Genomic DNA, 16,784 nt, shown 5'->3' on the forward strand with positions numbered 1-16,784 from the left:
CCCCAAACGGTAACATTCATTCACCTAAGGTGCTGCTATTGATGTTGTCAGCATTATTGAGCTTTTGATTACCATAGCCATAATGGAAGTGTTTATCTGCATTAAGGAAAAGCCTAGAGGCAGATTCTCTGATCCATCTCTGGCCATGGCAGTTTACAATTTTAATACAGAAGAATAGCAAAGACTTGAACAAAATCAGTCCTTAACTGTCCCTCTTTTGCAGGTGACAGACTGAGACATAAGTGCTTTTAGACTTGTCCAGCTTCACACCAGAACTTGTGGCTGAGTCATGAATACCATTCCCAGAGTAAGAGTTTTGGGCTGCAGCCACATCATCCCTGCCTCTGATGAAAATTGTGTACTCGAGATGTTATATTCTCACCTGAAGGACAGAAATATTAAGTTTTGTAGAGGAGAAGGAAGGGAGGCTGGTGAGTTGTCTGATGAGCTCAGTGCCTGCAGGCCTGAGCTCATCAGACCCATCATGTCCCTGAAGTCTTGGCTCTGTAACCACAGGTGGGCGTTGCTCAGGTGAAGGTGGCTATTTCTCATGTGTCTGTGGAGACCCTGGCACATCAAGGCCCCCCAGGTACACTACGAATTTCCCAACAGAACACCACCTGCAAAAGTGTGAAGATAAAACCTTCAAGTGTTGAGATGGCTTGGTTGGTGTCTCATTGAGAAAATGTCAGGAGAAGGCATATTTCTCATTTTGCCCTAGATCTGTCTCTTCGGTGTATCCCAAAGACAGAAAGGAGGAGGCAGTGATGCCTTATGGCTGCAGAGAAAGTTGTTTTGAGACCAGCTGAATAAAGATGGAATAAACCATCCTTCAGTTCCTTCCTCCAGCTTCAAACATCTCAGCCACACAAGGATTTATGAAGCATCACATTTGTGGTGTGTGCAAGTGCCTCAGTCCTCTAGAGCTTCTCTGATAATTTTGTGGTTTTGGTGTGAGAAACTAAAGCTTTGGCAGGGACCAGGACAAGGTGGAGAAATGCACTGTGCCAGCTCCAAGTAAGAGCCAGCCAAAATCCTGAAGACCCTGAGCTGAGCCGTATCTGACTCCTCTTCTTATTTTTGCCCTCTGTGGCCCTCTTTATGTTGCACTGTTGCTGTCTCTGGGTGATGGAAATTCCTGAGGAAATCCATGATCAAGGTCTTTGAAGGGCTTCGAAGTGTGGTACCTGAGGGTGGTTTCACCTATGGGCAGCACCACCAGCTGCACACACTGAGGGCAACGCTGGAGTGTCTACAGTAGATTTTTGGAATGGGACTTAATAACCCACTACAGTGTCACATTCAAGAGAGGATGTTTGGAAACATGGCTTTCATATCCAGGAGCATCCCGTTAGGACCTTGGTGTGGAGCTCCTGGGGACGCTGAGCTGGCTGCAGGTGGCTTTGGAAGGGATGAGCGATGGGGGACTGCCACTGATGGACATCACTGGACAAAACACCCCGTGGGTGTCCTGTCCATCTGTTAGCTGATGGGCCAGTGGGTCATTTGGAGGATAAAATGTCTGGATGAATGGAAATGCAAATCTGAGTGAAATTTAGAGCTTGTACTTCCAGAGCTGCCCATGTTCTGGGCTGGATGACTAAGAGGAGATCAAATGGAACAGAATAAGCTTCCTTAACAGCAGAAATACTAATAAAAAAAAAAAAAAAAAGCACTGGAGGGGTTTATCTGTACCTCCTTGCTGGGAATTAGGCAGCATTATTAGACAGTCTCACTTATGAGGCTGATTTACCAACGGAGAAATAACAGATGGGTCTCCAAAGCAAGGAGCTGTGCTTGGATCACACCCTGGGCACCCATTCTGTGAATCACGGTAATGAAGTGGCTGTCTCCAGCCATCCCTCCCTTTTGTGCTCGCTAAACATTTTCTCTGCTGTTATTAATGTGCTGGTCGGCTCTGATCTTGCAATGCCCCATAGCGCACATCCATGTCCCTGCTAAACATGGCACCCACACATCCTCTGGGCAGGACTTGGGTCCTCCCTGCCATTGCTTTATTCTCCTCTTTTATGTTACACGAGCCCACGTCAGCAGCCTCCTACCTTTAAGTCCCTTTTGGATCTCTGTTCATTGTTCCTGGACTCTATTTACAAGTGGTAAGCGCAGCCACTGCCCAGACTGCTCTGAGCTTTTGTTACTGGCTCGGAGCCACTTGGAGAGGTTTTTAAAATGACACTTGAGCCAAAGTCTCAGCGATGTTTGCTTGTAGAAATGGGATTTTGGACAAAGTTTTCAGGCTGTCCCAAATCCCATTTCTGAAATGGCTGAGGATCCTGGGACAGAGGTGGCATCGATCTGCACGAGTCTGGCCAGAGGCTTTTAAACATGCTGGTCACACTGAGAGACTTCTTCATAGTGAATAACTTCCAGCCCCCCAAGCTCAGGACTGTGTTTTAGGTGTTTAAATAACCTTCAAGCCAGGCTCCCTGTAGCTCAGACCTCATTGGCAGCCAATAGAAATTAAAGTCCTGCATAAAATGGAATGTAAGCTTCCTAAATCACTTTCAAAAATGTCACTTAATGTCTCTACTTGCGTCTTTATTTCTGTTTACCTGGACTCTTCATGGCAAGTTTTCTTTTTTAACTCTCCTGGCATCTTCAGATTCTGGTTCCTTTTCATTTTAGGTGCTAATTATTTTCCTCACAGCATTAAGTGCTTCAGTGGGCTGAACAGCCTGGTCGCTTACTTTTCTTTTATACCCCCATCCCATCAAATAGTCATGCTCACTTTGGCTCATTAGGCTTTATATCCTGGACTCTAACTGACAGCATGCTGCCAAGCCTGAGCATCCCTGGAGCTTCTTGCTGCTAACTCCAGAAATCAGAGAAGATTTCCAGAGTCGGGCAAGAAATCCTGTGCAGGTTATTTTTTTTTCCCTACTCCCCTGAGGCTCTTCCAGGGGAGCTTTTTCAGCCAGATGTGGGTGTTGAGGAGGTTTGGGGATGCCTGGGGAGCAGAGGGGCACAGCTCCTCACTGATCTCCACTCCTGGAGAGATGCTGTCGGCTGAAGGACAGACCCAGTTGATAAGCCCTTGCTGTCTCTGTTAGCACTCGATTATTTCGATCTGGATTTTGAAACTGCGTCTTTCTCCAGTCCCAACATAATGGGAAAGGAAATTATACGTATTTGAAAAAATGACATCACTTTGACAGAAGTCAAGAGCAATTTTACTGAAGCAGGATTCGTTAGCCTGTCTCGTATCGCTGAATGAGCAGGCAGGACAGTTAATTTTAACTTGACTTTGTCCCTTTAAATAATAGAAATGTGTGATGTCATGTCTAATGCTCTATCAGTGCCTGTAATGCCATCAGTCATAGGAGAAATATTATGACATAGATATATTTTTAATGTTGAATAGCTTCTATCACTTTGGAAAAGATCCCATCTTAAATGGATTGAGCTCCTACAAAAAACCCCAACACTTTGGACTAATTTTTTTTTTTTTCCAATTTAAGTGAAGTGAGGATTGAATTGGCTTTGAAATGATGTCTGAAGTGGGACTCTGTCGCAAACCCAAAACCTCCCTCACTTGAGCGTGCACCAGAGGGCACTGCACGATGTGCTGGGAAACGCAGCCGAACCCAACCAGGGCTCAGCCAGGATTTGGGGGTTTTTGCATGTAGGCATTTGCACTCACACCTGGAGATGTGTCTCTGCTTTTGGGGAGAGGTGGTACAGGGCTTTGTACCCCCGCGGCTGATGTTACCATCACAGCAGGTTTCGCTCAGCCACCGGCCCTGGCGTGACCGCAGGTTGTCCCGCGGTGAGGACACAAACCACAGCCCCCAACCCATGGCAGCTCCTGCTCCGACCCAGCTCGTGATGGGGATGATGACACGGTGTCAGTGGCTCCTCGCTGGCAGGAGGCATCTCGCCACCCTGGGTCACAGCCCGGCTCCCTCGCAGCGTGCTGAGGTTGGGCAGGGGTGTGTGCTGTCCTGGGCTGTGGAACACAAATCCCTCGGGCTTGTGAGGTCCTTTCCCTCATAAAGGTGTGCCTTTATATCCCACCTCCTCTTCACTGGGCCAGCTGCCTGCTCCAGCAAAAGCTTTTCAAGAGGGGCACTTCTGCTCCGAAACCAAGCCGTGGCACCGTGGAGGGACAGTCCATGAGAGCCATCCCCCTGCCCTGAGGACACCTCTGGGTGCTTGGCTTTATCATCACAAAAAGCATGAAAGGAGAACAGAGGGTGGGGTGAGGAAACATCCCATAATTAGCTGGAAAAGGAGGCCGCACTGATGGGCAGAGGCGAAGCAGGGTGTCCTCAGCAGCCTTCTTCAAACACCATTCCACGGCTTGGGCTCGCTGCTGGCATTTTCACCATCCTTCTCTGTACTCGCTGCCCTCAGTCCAGTTTCATTACATGTCTGCGCATTGCTCAGATTGCCCATCACTGCAATAACCCTGGGTTTGAGATTTGTTTCCCCTTCATTTCTTCCAAAGTATGCCACCGCTTCAATCCTTTCCCCTTAAACTGGAGAAACTGATGCCCTCCACCTTTGCTAGCTGTGCACCAGTGTGAATCCCAGGTGGAGGTGGGGGTAGAACCAACGTGCTTCTGTGGTTGATAATGCTGAGGACGTGGCTGGGAGGACTTCCCTGGCTGGTGCCAGCAAGAGGACGAGGCTGGAGAGTCAGAGCAGCCTTTCTTGACCCCTTAATTATGCCTTGGAAGTTGTGCAGGTAACGCAGAGTCCCACGGTGCTGCCAGCATGTACCGCATGTACCATGTTATGGTGATATCAGTAACAGATTAATACAGAGTACGGCTATAAAAATAATAATGTGATCACGACTACAAGTGAGTACATATGGGAAACTGGAACAGGACTACTGCCCAGAAATTTCCACTGTCAGTTCAATCTGGGAAATGTGTTTCCTGTAGATCAAGGGGTTACTGTGCATTTCTGCGGTGCAGGATTGCACTGATGCGATGGCCCGGTGGCAGGTAACCTGGCAGAGGTGTGTGCTGCCTCTTTTCCTTTGAACTTGAGGATTTCTGCAATCTGAATAAACCCCACAGGACCGGGTTTGCATTTTTAGCATGCCACAGTCCTGCACTGTGCAAAGCCAGGCAGCTTCTGGAACTGCCAGGAGCTATAAAGGAGTAATGGAGCTGGCAAACCGCTCCTACTCCTGCACCTGTTTTATATTATTTGTGGGCAAAATCCTGAGGCCTTGAGTCACTTACTGAACAACCACGGGAGGAAAAATGCTTCTGGGGGAGGAGGTGTTTGTGAGGGTTGTCTTGCAGACGTCTCCTCGGATAATCCTTCAGGGAGGGAAGTGTAGCAGGACGCCCCCTCTCTGCTCATGGAAAAGGCCAGGGGATTATTCCTAAATGCCCTCCTAGCTGAGGGGTTTCCTGCGTGGAAAGATGTGCTCATACACTGGGGATACTCGTGTATGTGCCTGTAAATCCATATGGAAAAATGTCCCCAGGCCCTCCCCCAGCCCCTGCGTGATGGCCCCGTGGATGCGGTTCAGGCCAGCCCAACTCGAGCGTTTTGGCTCAGCCTGTGCCATGGGAGTGGGCTGGAAAGGAACAGCCACAGCTGACCATGTACCCACAAACAAGCCCATCATGTGGGTTTCATGCCTCCTGCCTTACTGCCACCATGCTGTCCCTGTGCCCTCTCACCCCCGACGCCTCCAGCACCCCTTTTGTCCTTAGCATCCTATCAGACGCTTCTTCAGGGTCCCACTCCCAGCTAAGGACAGTCCCTCTGACAGTCTGGGACTGGGCTGGAGGGGCTTCATGGTGAAGGTTCCTTCTCTGAGCTTCTCTGCCCAACGCTGTCCCTGCTGGGGTGGTCTCTTCTGACCAGCTCCTCTACCAAAACCACAAGTCAACATGTGTTTGAAGGCTTGTCTCTTGCAGAACAGACCCTATTACATGCTCCATCCCTGATGATGCTCCATCCCATGGCTGCACCATGGCCAGAAATTCAGTGGCTGAGCACAGGGCTGCACCGGGGCACCGTGTCACCTGCCGGTTCTCCCCAGGTCATTTAAGTTTATTCCCATCATATCACCCCATCTTCTCATGTTCAGGATCCTCCAGCACCCTTCAGCCCCTTCCCCACTCCAAAAAGGAGAGCTGAGGAGTCCATGGGCTGCTCTCCTTGTGCCTCTCCTCCAGCATGGGGATGGCCAGCAGAGAGGTTTCCCAGAAGCCTGATGAGGAGGTAAGGGCCACACAGAGGGTTAATCTTTGCTCTCCAGGACTGAATTGAATTGATGTAATCCCACATATGTTAATGGCAGATCTGTATGATGATATTAGTTGTTGTCATGTCCTAGTCCTTCAATTATTTGATTCATTCACATTTAGTATAAATACAGGATTAACGTGAAACGAGGGTTTAGGAGGGAGAATCTCTTAGTCTTTAATTTTAATCTAAAATGTGTTTAAAAAAATCACTGTGGTGATTGAGGAAAGGATACAGGCACAGGGTGGCAGCAGGCTGGGGGTGGATGGGGCCTGGGGCAGCCACAGTGGTCACCGATATCTGCTTTGAATAAACCCAACACATTTCATTTCTCTTCCTTCTCCTCTCCCCTCTAAGACCCCTTAATAAACCCTTCCTCCCAACCTTGTGGTTTTAGCATTTTTTTTCTGCTTTTTGTTCCTGAGCAGGCACTCAGGACATCTCCTCTCCTCTGGGGACTGCATTAACATATGAATCGAGACAGATGAGCATGGACGTCACATCTGCCTGCACGCCAGGTACAAAATGAGGGAGAGTCATCCCATCCCTGTCACTGCCCTGCACTTTCTCAGCCGTGCTAGGAAGCCCCTTTGCACCTCCCGGTAGGTGCTGGAGCAGGAGAGACCCAGCCCCACCCAGAGCAGCCCCAGGCAGAGCCTCGGGGAGGAGGCACCATGAATGCCCAGAGGTGGTGGCATAGCACAGCCCATCGAACAGCCTCTGGGCTCTCCTTGGTGTGCAAGTCAGGCAAGCCCCTGGTGTTTTCCCTTTGCATTTAAGGGTTTCTTTGTGTGTGGTAGAGGAAACACAGTTGCAACTGGTATTTCTGGCGAGCTGTCCCCTCTCCAGGGTTCAGATCCGCAGGGCTCAATGAACCAAGAAGCAGCCTGTAACACCATCCCAGACCTGCTGGCAGGGAACACCAGGCACTGCTCTTGCAGGGGACAAGGCAGCAGGGTGACAAAACTCCTTCTCAGCGTGGCTCACCCACCGTGCCATGGGGTGAAGGTAGGTGATGCTGGGGGTGACTTTGGAGCCCCTCCACTGGGCACTGCAGACCACCTTGAGCAGCAGGACTTGTCCATCCCTCCGGTGCATGAGTGCTGGACATGGACAGGCAGCTCAGCACCATGCTCCTGATGCAATGGCCATCCGGGTGGGACAGCACCTTCCACCCAGCATGTGACAGTGAGGAGAACTCACTGCACTTGTTTCCACCCTGGGATCCCAAAACGAGGCCAGATTTTGCATAGGTTGAGGTTGCTGTGCTAAAAGGATGACGCAGAGCCATTGCCATGGAGACAGAAAGCCAAGGTAAGGAGCCACGCTGCTCCTGGCAGCATCCCGGGAGCGGGGACCTCACCCTGAGTCCTGCAGCATCTGCTTGGGGAGAGCAGGGACAGAGGCATTCCCCCAGCTGCAAGCACACAGTTTGGCATCGCTGGCAGGATCGTTCGCTGGTGCTTTTATTTTAAGCAAATGCTTCGGCTCTGTATGGGATGTAAATATTCAAGCACAGGTTGAAACCTTCCCTCCTCCCTCTCCTGCACGCACTCATGTGCCAGCTGCACATAAACGAGCAAACACAGGCTGCATAGTGTGCGGCCGGATGCAGGTTACACAATTTGGTAGCAGTAAATCGTGCTTAGCATTTTAGGTAATAATAGCTACACTTCAAAGAATTGCTTCATGACTCTTTTGCTGAGCCCTCCGAGTCACTCACACGAGCGCAGCGCAGAAGCTCATAAAAACCCAATTAGTGGCTGTGAGTGCGCTGTGGCTCTTGAAACACCAAACGAGGTTTCGTGGGGTAAGCAGCAGCCTGTGGGCACGGCATCCTCTGCCACGGCGCCCACCACACCGATATTCACCCAAAATCACAGCAGAGAGCAAGCACGGAGGGGCTGGAAAGTCCTTGGAAGACCCCTTGGTTATCACAACATGTTTTTCTTCTCTTAGGATGAGGGGAACTGAACTTTCTCATCCTCTCAGGGGACACTTTCCCACAGCCAGAGTAGGATGCTGAGACCGGACATTCATGCTGGCAGGGGACCCCCATTTCTGAGCAGGTGCTGCTGCTATGTGCAAACATCTGAGCACCCGTTTACTGCTCATCTCCTCTCCCAGTGTGTTACCATACCCTTTTCTTGGCTCTTAGTGGGCTGGAAAGCAGGGAGCTGCCATGAAAATATGGAAACTGTCATTTCCCATGTTCTTTTCATATGTGATTTAGCTCAGATGGAGGTGGCAGAGGCTGGGCTCCCAAGGGCTGAACTTGATGTCCATAATGCTGATGGTTCGCATTGTCCATGCCAGGGCTGGGTCCATCTGACACCCACAGGGCCACCCAGCAGGACTGGTGGCCCCAGGACAGGGTTCCTGGAGCTGGAAATGAATTGCTCAAGAGCTGCGTTTGGCCACGCTGGATGGAGAGCTGGTGAAACAGCACATGGTAAAAGCACACGATGAGGAGGTGGCTGTTGGGGTCCTGTAGCAAAACCAGTGTCTTGGCTTGCTCCATCGTACATGTGGTGAAGGCTGCTTTGTGTCCTCCTGAGAGAGCAAAAGAGAACAAAATGACCACAATGGTATGAAACATGGATTAGGGATAAGACATTGTGGGCTCTTTGCAGAGGTTCTCTTTGGCTTTCCCCTCCTGCAGGCAAAGCCTGGCTTTGAGCGATGAAGGGATGGTGATCACGTTATAGCCACAGCGCGGGCTGGCAGGTGGGAATTGCTGTGATGGATGAGCCCTGCAAACCCATCCAGTCCTGCAGGTGTTGCACGGAGAGGTCATGCTCAGGAGCAGAACAGATTGCATGGACCAAGCCTTGGTGGGTTTTATTTGAACATTTTCCTGATTCAAGGCAACTTGAAATTTTCCAACTGTGTCTCTAACTCAGTTGAAGGTGAAAAAACAGTCAAATAACTCTGTGAACAGCTGAATCAACAGGACCTGCTTTCCTATGGACTTATGTTCTTAAACTCTTTACCCAGTACTCCCAGCTTCTTCTCTTATCCCCCACCAGTTTGGCAGGGCAGGTGGCACCATGTACTGCTGCTGGTTTGGAGATACGTGTTTGTTGATGGGCTGGACAGCAGACGTGCTGCCTTGTAAGTATGTGGCAGAGCTGAATCTGCTTCCCTCTTACGGACATTATTTTGGTCTTTCTCTCTTATCCAGCCAGTTGTCATGAACCCCTCTGGAAGTCCAGATCATTGAGATCTCTGCTCCAGTATGAAATTGAGTTTGAGTTGGCCAATATATGCAGAATTATTTTTAGTGAAGAAGGATGGACAGTTAAATGAGTGGATGCACTGACTCTGTGACCTTGGCTTTGCCTAGACTAAAGCTAGGAACAGCCTTAAAATGAGAAGCAGTTATTAAAACTGTCAGCAATGAATTTCCTAAATTTTCTTTTACATTTTGAAAACTTAAACCAGCCCATCAATAAGGTTTCTTCTGTTTCCACTGTTAGAGATTGATTTATATCCTGAAGCAGGATGACTTATGTCTCCTTCACATTTTTCTTTTAACTGTTTGCCAGTGGAAGTAGGGATTCCCATCATTTGCTCACACGAAGTCCTTCCCTGGGTTCTGCTAAGCCCTTGCTGCCAGTGTGTCTTGCACAAAATATCACCCAGTAACTGTGGAAACAAGAAATCCCTTCTTTTGTTTCTGGTTTTGAACAGCCGTTAGCTGGAGCACAGATACTGGTTTTTTATGTGTCTTCATCCTATCCCCTTGCACTAGACCTAGTAAAGCTTAGCATCCTGCTTATTTCTGTCTTGTGAGCCCAGGTGAAGTTTTTTGCCAGATTTGCAACTTGTGAAGGGCTCTCTCCTTGGAAGACAGCCTGACATCTATCAGGGTCAGGGTCAGACTGAAGCCTTTCCTTGGCTGGGCATGACCCTGCCAAATATAACTGAATTGCTTCCAGAGGTTCAGAAGCCGTTGAGACAGATGGACACATGCACATCCATGTGGCATGGATCTAGCTTCATTTGAAATTCTGGGTAAAAAAAAATAATTTGTGATTAAATTAGTTAAGTACGGTTTTATTCTGAGAGATGGATGGCCTGAGCTTGGACATCAGTGGTCAAGAGGGATTTAGAAAGTCAGCAAAAGGGGAGATGGGGAGCAGATATGCCAAAGTGGATTAAGCACCAGCTCCTCCATGTTTAACCAGTTTTTTTGTTTGTTTTCAAATCCCTTTTGAAGTTCTAAATAATCCCTTGTGACACTTTGTGAAAGCAAACCGGGCTTTCAAGCCTTTGCATTTGAATTCAGGAGGCCAAAACTCTGCCTATAGGTTTCCAACATGTTTTATTCTCTTTGCTTTTTATCTTTATTAAAGGGCTGTAATTTGTGTGATTAATTGCAAATGCATATGGCTATTTTCTTGGCCTAACACAATATTGCACTTTGAGAGTCAATTGTTTACCCAGAGCAGACACACTGAATCCTGCTCCCACATCAGCAGAAAAAGGGTTATCATATAGACTCCTCCTTGGATTATGAATTAATTAAACCAAATTTAGGGTCTCTAGCCAGCATGGCTGTCCTGTAACAATATGTTATACCAGTGAAACTCTGGTCTGTGTGGTGGGAAACTGAATAAGAGAAGCAGCAGCAGGGTCTTCCAGCCTTGAAACCTATGCAAGTGAGAAGATGGTTTCCCCTCCAGAAAACAAGATGTAGAGGATCAAGATGCATCTTGGTGCATCAAAAATATGCAGTAATGACAAAAGTGAACACTATTTGGCTTGAGAGTGGAAGAGTCAGCTCACCTGTGTGCTTGGCCATCCCTGGTTTTCCAAGCAGCCTCACTGTTTGGTTTGGAGAAGCAATTTAACAGCAACATGATGTAGGTTTTGGACAAGATTCTGCACAGTTCTGCATCTGGTTGGTGGGTTTTCTGTCACCCTGTTTCTTGGATTGCATGTGATCTCTGCCTCTGCGCCCTTCCCACCCTGTCTAACTGCAGTCAGGCCCAAGGATTTGGGGAAGGATGGTTGAGCTGGTGTGAATAAGAGAAATGCCCCATGCAAGGACAAGCAGTGGCCCTGCTTGCTGCAGAGTCTGGGTGCTCTGGGCAAGGTAAATGGACCCAGGGTCTGATCCAGTCTAGCAGGTTTCTCACCTGAAGTGCCTTTGGCTTGGTGCTTTTTACATGTTGCTATAACACCCCACTTTATCTTTTCATCTCATCCTCAGAAACCTGCTGTTTTCCCCAGAGTCACAAGAAGCTATCCTCTAACGTCCTTGTCGGCAATGAAATCGAAGTGACACCGCTTCCATGAAGAAAGCAGCAACCCACCAGTAAAACGAGCTGCAAACTGATACAACGCTGAACGAGCAACGCTGCAACCTCGCAAGCTCAGCTGGGTCTAGCGCTGCTGGCACCTTGGTAATGCAAATGCCTGCAGACACTGACTTCTGCCTGAGATGAAACATCTCCCTAGCTGCAAGTTTTCCGGGAGACTTGTTGCCCTGCAGAGACAGGACCAAATGAGGTCAAGTGCAAGATTTATGTTGATGGAGAAAAGAAGACATGAGAAAAACTTCAATGAACCAAACTTCATGCTTAATGGCATCCAATGAACCCAACACTGAAATCATGGCAAATGAGGGGTTTTAAGCTCATTGCAGAAGGAAGACCTCCTGTATCATGGCCATGGCTCAGCCCATTATAAAGAAAATGGAAGAGATTAACATTTCGGTCAAAAGCCAATAAATCTGAGAATCCAAGGTGGCATCATGCTGAGATTTTTACTTGCCCCTCACCACGGACTTCAAGGTGGACCAAAACTGATAGAGTAAATTCAAGGTTTGTTTCAGAAACACAGGTCTGTGGTTGAAAATACAAACAAGACTGAGGATCTTCCAAAAGCTGAACGGCTCAGTGCTGCCGCTCGAGCCTGGCCAAGCCAGCCAGCATGAAAGCCTGTGCCTGACCGCCAAGGCGTCTGATCTGGAAATCAGATGTAGCACACACCATCCCTATGAAAAATATCACATGTTGGTCTATACTGCAGGCTACTTTCCAGTATCTCAAGGAAGGGATCTTGTAATTGAAAGCCTTAATGTTTCTCATTATATTTAAAATTAGAGTGGAACAGCAATAAAATTGGTCATGGGATTGAGACAAGTTTTAAGGGAGAGAAGGAAATTTAGTCTTTATTTTTTACATCAGAGCATCTTTTACATGTGCCTGTGCACATTTGAACACATCAATGCAAGGATTAATATTAAAAGAAAAAACAACCATGTGTCTCTGAGATGCACACAAGAAAGCAACAGCTCAGGCTGAAGGCTGGAGTCTCTGAGGACTGCTGGCATTTCACCTCCACCTAGTATACCTCATTATTTAGAAAAGCACTTTCCCACCAGCCTCTGCCAAGCAAAGTCTTACCTAGCAATTTGTAGCTGATGGCTAACCTCAGTGTTAGCCTGGGAAATTGTATTTTTAAGGAAGACGCAGAGGTCTTCACATAGATTATAAGCAACTTGAATAGATGTGTTTTGGGGCGAAACCCTCCAGCTGCCAGCAAAGACTCTTGCAGAGTGGTGGTGATGCTCCAGCAAACCTGATAGCCCCGGGTCAATGTGACTCACAGCTGCGATTGCCCAAGACTTGCGACAAAGCAGGCTCCAAAACTGCTTCCTCTCCACTCTCCGGAGCCAGATGGATGTCAACAGGCTACGGAGACAAGACGGAGCCGTTTCGCTCCCCGGTGTGGCCCCCAGCCAAGCAGACGCCTTGGCGTGCCGCTCTGCAGAGCTGTCCGTCAGCCCTGCGGCCGGGAGCATCTCGCCGGGCACTGAAGGCGGTTCAAAGCGTTGGCTTGAAGAAGGGAGTCTCTGTCTTGAATGCGGTTTCCCTAACCAGGCCCAAATCGTGCTTCCCCTCCCTCCCCATCCTTCCTTCCTCCATGTTGGTAGTCTTCTCATTCATTAAAAATCTGCTAATTATCTCAGCAGCTTGGAACTGGGTTGCAGCATGGAATTAAAACCAGCTTTTCGTTTTGGCATCCACCGCTTCGTGTAATTAATAAGACAAGAGAAAGCCAGAACATGCGGGTCAGCCTGGAGTGCAAGGTAGGGATTGAGCGGACACAGCCAGCGCTGCAGCTCATGCCCGGGATACTCTGAAACCAGCCTCCATGAGGGGGGCTGCGTTTTAGGGCCAAACTGGGGAAAAGGAGGAGGAGATAAGATTTGTTCTTTTCTGGTTGTTCCCCTTGTTTTTTATCATTTCAACTCAAAATCTGGACTCAATCTTCAGTACCTCTTTGCTGGGGAAGGAATGGGAAAACGGTCCGGCAGGGCTTGACAGCATGTTTTGGCCATCCTTGCCATGTTGAGCAGACTGGGATGCTCTGAGACCCTGGACTGTTGCAGACGGACATTTTGATGGAGATCTGGAAAACGGCTGGAGGAAACTGAAACTGAAGGAGACATCAGCGCTGCTTGCACGCCCGCCAGCGCCAGGTCCTCTCCCTGTTGCCTTGGCACGAGCAAGCCGCCACCAAATCCAAATGGAAATGCTGTCTTGCTTGCTGGCTGCAGGCAGGAGAAGGCCAAGGACCCCGTCTTGCAGAGCTGAGCTGGGGTGACGCAACTCTTCCCCGCAGCCCCCCTCCACCCTAAGCACCCCCGGCTGCCCAGTTCAATCTGGCGGTGGGAGGGCAATGCCTTTGGGCACCGTCGCAGAGCAGTGACAGCACCAGGACAGAGGGGACACGACCCTCCTCCCGACTTGCCAGAGCATTTGTAGAGCACAAACTTTCCTCGCTGCACCACAGGAGTGCTCGGGCTCCCCTCGCCCACCCTGCTGCCAACAGCGTCCCCCCTCACCACCCACCGTGTCTGCTCTGCAGAGCATTGATTTACGATTTGTTGCTGCTGTCACCGAGTAACTACTGTTGCTGCTTACTACGGACTTGCTCTGCTGCCAGGATGCCCCCGACGGGCGGCAAGATGCTGCTGGAGCTGGCAGGCCGGGGCCAGAGACCATCGCTCCTGGGGGAGCAGCAACACCAAATTCGGGTTCTAGCCCTTTAAATCCTATCCAGTACTGCAAAAAAAAGGGCGAGCAAGCAGGAGAGAGCCTTCAGACTCTTTTAATTAAAGCTTGTGCCATATTCTGTCTTCCCAAGTCACGGCAGTCACTCTCGTTTCTTCAGGACATCTCGGGGCTCGCCGGCACCGCGGCATGGATGGGGGGAGTCGCTCACCTGGGACCAGCGGCAGTAGGTACACGCGGAGGGACGGGGCTGCTTGCATGGCTTCTCCCCCTCTCCTCGCTGTCAGCTGGAAGCATCCCCCTTTTTTTTTTTTTTTTTGTCTTTTCGTTTGCTGGAGAGAAAGTCTAACACGTTGCTTCTGGCTTGCTGCCTCGCACGGGGATGGTGGCAGGAGGCATCCTCCCGCAGCGCACCTGGGGGCAAGGGGCTCCCTGTCCTGCCACCGCCACTCTCTTCCCTCCCTTCTCCCTCCCTTTTAAATAACTAAGTGCATGATCTAGAGTTGGCTATTTATTTTTTTTCCTCACTCCTTAAATCAAAGAGCTGCCATTCAGCAGAAGATAAGTTGGGATGCCTGTTTCATAAATCACCGGAGAAGTTGGTCCCTGTCGCGCTCTCGCTGCCGCTTGCCCCTGCTGTCTCTGCTCGCGGCTCCTCTCCCCTCTGCCTCCCCCTTGTAAGTGCACCAGGTCAAGAGAGTTTTCCCATATCCTTTCATGCGCATTGCACTCTCAATGCAGAGCATTTCTTTATTGCCTCACGGACCGAATCCCGGGGTTATTAGGAAAGACGGCGTTGTATTCACACCGGAGTCTCATCCTTTCAGCAGTATAACCCATAGCAGCTTTAGCTGGGCTTATAAATTGCCCTTCAGCGGGAACATTGTGCACAGAGAACATTTAACTGCTAACTATCCCATTCACCGATCGATTTTTCTCTCCCCTTCTGCTCCTAACTGAGTGATCTCTTCATTTGTATTTCCACAAAACACAGCTATTTCTTTAAATTATGTATTGCCATTCCTTCGTCACTGTCTGGGGTTGGTGCATCGTTAGGATGCCCTGACCTTAATGGGGGCCCATTTTATTCTTTGCAGCTGGGTCCCAGGTGAGTGTGGGTCCCGAGGAGCCTCTCTCCTGCATGGATCCCTGGAGGGGAACAAACATTATCCTGGTGCCTATCTGAGGTTAATAATACTTTTGACAAACAGCAGACCTACTCAAGGCTTGAAATAAGGTTGAAAAAGCAGCCACGACTCTCCCTGAGAAGTGCTAGATGGTGGCCACTGCTCTCAGTAAATCGGGAGACAAGCTGTTTATGTGCGACATGTTGAGATGTCAGCACAGCAAAAAAAAAAAATCCTTCTGTTAATCCACCAGCAAAAACCTCTGCTTTGCCATCATTTCATGGGGCAGTGGGCTTGCGTAGGGAGTACTGTGGACTCAGCATGGCCCAAGGCACACGGGACTGTGGGGCTGCCCGACAGGGTCAGGGAAATGGGCTTTTTTTCTCTCTGACAGCATTTGCTGTAGTGAGAGAGCAATGGGACGGGGAACTTGCAAGTGAGCGAGGGAAGTGGGGCCATATATCAGTGTATGAGCAGCTGAGCAGGAGCACCTGGACATATCAGGTGGTTTGCGGGCAGCAAGATGTTTAGTCTTGAGCAGCTGAAGGAAAGAAACTTAGAGAGGAGGAGGAGGCATGGTGCCTGCAAAGCAAAAGCAAAGATGCCAGGGCAGAGTGAAATCTGCAACACAGGCTCCGAGGTTAAATCACAGGGGTGCAGGGCTGCGGAGGAAAAGAAATGTCGCGTACCCTGGGGTTTTGCATTTATCAGTTTTCCTGGTCGGGGTGCTTTCATCAGTGGCTCCCATCTCTTTGGTAGCGATTTAACCATTTGTGACTTTTGGTGACATTAGGAGGGAGCTTGGCCCTTACGACCGAGATGTGGGATAATAGCTCCCTTGTTTCCAGCTTGCAGCAGGAGAGCAAATGACCTGGCAAGGAAACCTGCAAGTGCTTGAAAGTAAAAAAACCTGTTCCTGTGGTCCGAGCGGTGCTGCAGACAAACTCTTCTTGGTTGAAGCCCCTGAAACCTATTTCCTCCACCCTGCGGAGCTGAAAAACCCAGAATAGGATTCGAAAACCACCAAGTGGTTACAAGTGGGGCAAAGAAAGATGAATAAAATGTACATCTCGGTTCAGCAAAGTGACTCAAGCCTTGCAAGCATTTGGAGGGTGGGGAGTAATTATTTATAGTGCCTTCAGCAGAAATAATAGAATGAAATGAAGGGCTGAAAAGTTTTGCTGACTATCAGGGAATGCATCCTGGCACTGATTGATACTTCCCAGGCCCAGTCCTTTGCATCTCCAGCATTACCAAGTGTTCAGCCTGGAGACCCAGCAAAGCCTCGCCAGGGTGGGACCCCACCAAAATCGGAAGGTCAGCATCAAGGAGCTGAACCCACCTGGAGGATGGAGTTTAAATGTCAGCTACGACTTCCACCCTGATCTAC

The sequence above is a fragment of the Strix uralensis genome, chromosome 20, assembly GCF_047716275.1.
Source record: "Strix uralensis isolate ZFMK-TIS-50842 chromosome 20, bStrUra1, whole genome shotgun sequence".
NCBI classification, from domain to species: domain Eukaryota; kingdom Metazoa; phylum Chordata; class Aves; order Strigiformes; family Strigidae; genus Strix; species Strix uralensis.